The 4,195-nt window shown below is 39.9% G+C and overlaps 1 pseudogene across 1 annotated transcript; it reads right to left on the bottom strand.

Moving 5' to 3' along the window:
* Window positions 1-2,244: 2,244 nt before the first annotated feature.
* On the bottom strand, window positions 2,245-3,869 carry LOC146378056 (uncharacterized; annotated as a pseudogene). The gene is made up of 3 exons (XR_014801643.1): window positions 3,814-3,869; window positions 3,636-3,694; window positions 2,245-3,502 (listed from the first exon to the last, which is right to left on the bottom strand). The product of XR_014801643.1 is annotated as an uncharacterized LOC146378056 (transcript).
* Between the last annotated feature and the right edge of the window lie 326 nt (window positions 3,870-4,195).

The raw sequence follows: 4,195 nt of genomic DNA, 5'->3' as shown, positions 1-4,195 counted from the left end.
CAGTAGAACAGTTTTCAGTGGCTAAAGAAAATAACTTTTCTTTCTTTTAACTGAAAGACAGCAAATTCAAAAGGACTGACCTACACTGAATGTAACACAAAGGTTTCTTTATTTTAGTTGTCTGGTGATTCTCAGATTAATTTGCTAGGCTCAGCTGGTTTTTACTACTTTCTTTAAAGATTGTTCATTTAGCTCATAGTTTTCACTGCAGGCTAAGCATAAATTGGAGGCTTCAAGAGGTGATTATGAAAAAAAAGGACTGTTAAAACCTAGCGGTTACAATATCGGTTAAATAAATGTTGAGTAATAATGTTTTTAAAAAAAATCAAATATATATTTATCTCACTGCTTGATATAATAGAAGTATAAAACAAAGGTTCAATACAGAGAGGTTGGTTTTGCTCCAACCCAGGGCCCCTTGCTGTGCGTCCTCCCCACATGGCAAAAATGCCCACCGAAATATTTTAAACTATCACTTCAGATCTTGGGTCCTGAAATGAGCAATCTTCACCACAAAGTGATATAATTTAGTTTATTAAAAAAAAAAATAAAAAAAAATAAAAATTGCATTTGGTGGATTGGTGGCTGTGGGATGGTTTATATTAGGGGTGGGCAAATCCAGGCCTCGAGTGCTGGTGTCCTGCAGGTTTTAGATATCACCCTGAACACACCTGAATCAAACGATTAGTTCATTACCAAGCCTCTGGAGAACTTCAAGACATGTTGAGAAGGTCATCTAGCCATTTGAATCAGCTGTGTTGGATCAAGGACATCTAAAACCTGCAGGACACCGGCACTCGGGGCTTAGAGTTGCCCACCCCTGGTTTATATAGTGAAGGTGTGTTGCAAAGTTGCAGTATTATCCTCAATTTATGCACGAGCTATTAATTACAGACACGCGATTTCATACACTGTATACCGTTATCCTGTTGAAAAGTTCTTGAGTTATTTATTTCCATTTTGTAGGCACTGTTTAGGATGCTAAGGGAAAATACAGTGCCTCAGTGTTTACACATTTTTCAGGCAAGCAGAAATGCTTTCTCTAACAGACATGATAAAGAGCCCAGCAAGCCTGGTCTAGCCTGGGTCGCAGACAAATCTTGGTACACAATAGTGGTCAAGTCAGTAAGGAGTGGAATGTACGAGTGTGTGAAATTAATAGTGCGAATAATTACACTGTGTATACAAAACAAAATGCGTGAAATATATTTTGATTTTATGGCCCTGCAGTAAGAGCCTATTTAGCTGCGTTTGAGACTATCAATGAGGTGCTGACTTAAGTCTGCCTGAAGCCTCAACTCTTCACAACACAGCAGCAAAATTATTAAGTTTAAAAACAAAACAAAAACTACTGACATTTGTGACAATGATTTACTGGAATATTTAAGAATGAAAAGTAATAGAATGTCAACAACTAAAAGTGCCTTAATTTGGCATGTTTAATTAAAACAAGAGCTTGTGTTAATCGTTACAAAAGTCAAGTGAAACTGTGTTGCATGAAAGAAGCTCTGATGTCATAAGATTTGGAAAGCTAGATTTCTTTGTTAGCAGCAGTGAGCTCCTGGTGATGGGTCCGTACTGCTCTCCACATGCTTAAACATAGTAAATCCCCCTGCCTCCTCCTTTCCCTCCTCGAAGCTGTAAAAAGGGTCATTAAGCTATTGATCAAGGTTAAGAAGGCAAATGCTCACAGGATATTGTGGCACTTTTAATGTAGCCATCAGTGACTAAAGACAAGTTTGTCTTTCCTTTCCCTGTCTTGCAAAATATATTTTGAAAGGGTCTTCACTTGTTCGCTGAATTTAGCCCAACATGAACACATGTGAAGTTGCCAGGTGGGGTTCAAACTCACTGCAGCTACTGAATTATCTTTAATCCACCCTCCCGTGATTGATTTCCTTCCTGCTTATCACAAACAGCCAATTGGTTTATTTTTGTTCCGTCATCAGTTTCCCTCTTCACATTCAAGATTAGTGCGCATAACCCACTCTTAGGCTCTTGAGTGATTTATGGGTCAGTGTACCATTTCACACAAACTTTCAGCAAAGAAAGACAAAAGTCTGTAATGTGCCACTTAGATTACAGACACTTTAGTTGCAATTCCTGATAACGCTCTGCATTGGTGAAAAAAATAATTTTAATTTTTTTTATAAAATGAGTGATACCAATTTGCACGGTCTGAATTATCTAATTGGAAACTCCAGACCAGTAGTGCAGCATGCCATCACTGAAATGCCAAGGCTATTTGAAAAAAATTAGCATAGCCTCTACTAGTACTTGCAAACAGATTGTAAACAGATTATGGGATTTGTCAAAGGCTGACCCTCCATTAAGCAGCACCTGTGTACAACAATGTGAGCCAAAGGCTCTCTACCCATTGGAACCAACAGATGGCACTGTGGTAGCATCCAGGCCCCAGTGAGTCATTTAGAATAAGGAGGTGGGAGAGTGTTTTTAAAAAAATAAAATAAAATAAAAAAAGCAGAGAATCATAACCATTTTACAAATTTTATATTCAGTAGAGAGTGTGTAATATCACTCATTTTGGAGTTACACGTGAAAAAAACAATATAGGCGGTTGTACACAGATAAGTGTAGGAGGGACATCCCTCCCCTTTGTCTCCAGTGAAACTAAGATTGTAGACCCACTTCTCACCCCCACCCTGCACAAAAAGCCTGCCTTTTAACTTTAAATATCTAAAAAAAAAAAAAAAAGGAACACCATCTGACAAGACAGCAAAGCTATATGCCAGGGCCTTTAATGTCAGACCCTTTTGTTTGAATAAGTCTAACAGGATCTTATTTCATGTCTCTCAGACCACCAAGGGGGTTGGGGTACCTTGAACAAACTGTTTGGCATTGAGGCCAGGAAATCTGTATCTCCAACTACCAAACATAGGAGGACCCCAACTAGTCATTGCTGCTCCATGGACTTTCTTAAAGTGATTTGAACCAAGGACAGGCCCTTTTCTTCCGAGGCCATGTACAGTTCGAGCTCTCTGGTAAGCACCATGACCCCAGCTTTGGGGCAGGGGGAGTGCATGGTGAAAAATGCCCTGTCTATTTGGGACGGACTCATCAACAACAAGGTCATGTTCACCATAGACAACCAAGTGACCTTGAGCATCCCTATTCACAAGGTCAAACTGGCTAGCGGCATCAGCTCGTGTTGGTAGGGCAACACGCTTGACCCCTTTAAAACTGGAACTACTGACCGACTGTCCTCTGGGAAAGCCGTGCACTGGCTTTGTTGTGTATTCACTTTGAACTGGACCGTAAGTGCCATGGGTCATTAGAAATCTGTCAGATGTTCCTAGGTTAGCTTGTCTATGCCTTACATTATGAAAAGTTGGCCGATTTTGTTGAGGGGTGGCCATGTTTAGTACAGTCTCAAACCATTCATGATCGTAAGGGTGAGGGGGGATTCCATGGTGAGCTGGTCCAGAGAGGTCAGGCGCTCCATGTACTCCAGGATAATCCAAACCCAAGGCAGCTGCACGGGCTACAGCACAGACAAACAAAGACAAAACAAACCTGTTTGCCGGTTCATTGTTGTGAAATGTCAAATATACCCACTAATTGGTAATTATATATATTTTTTAAAGTAGCAGCATCCATTGAAGTGCACTACATACCTCTTGCTGTTTTAGCACAATATGCACCACCAGCTGACACAGAGTGGAGCACAACAGTGCTAGAAAAAAAAAAAAAAAAAACCACACACACAAAAAAAAATAATCAGTAAGCCAAATAGCACAGCACTGAGCAGTTGTAATTGTTTTTTAAGCACAGAAAACCTTAAGCTTTAAATACCTGAGAAAACCCACGAGAAGAAAACTCATTCCTGCAGTTATTTCAGCATAAACTTCATGACAGCACAATTACTGGAACACTTGCCACTTGACTTCTTTTGTAGCCACTCGGACTGCCTAAAGCCTCGCCCTGGCTTGATTTGCTAATTACAGACAGCTGGTTGTCATAGAGACCAAAACTCAGCCACTGAATCTAGTCAGCCACTGGCAAATTGCTTCATTATAGAAAATTTGTTAAAATGCTTGCTTGCAGCAGAACTCTACAAAACAAGACATTTGGATTTTTTTTACATTTAAGGAAAGAGAAACACACATTTAAAAAAGGAGTGCGGGTCAAACTGACACCACAGCTGGTACAATTCTATTCACACACACAGCAGAAG

This window comes from Perissodus microlepis, chromosome 11 (genome assembly GCF_051167445.1).
Source record: "Perissodus microlepis isolate ML-2025 ecotype Zambia chromosome 11, ASM5116744v1, whole genome shotgun sequence".
NCBI classification, from domain to species: Eukaryota; Metazoa; Chordata; class Actinopteri; order Cichliformes; family Cichlidae; genus Perissodus; species Perissodus microlepis.
The sequence above is the reverse complement of the archived record's forward strand: the minus strand, read 5'-3'. Positions and strand labels throughout refer to the sequence as shown.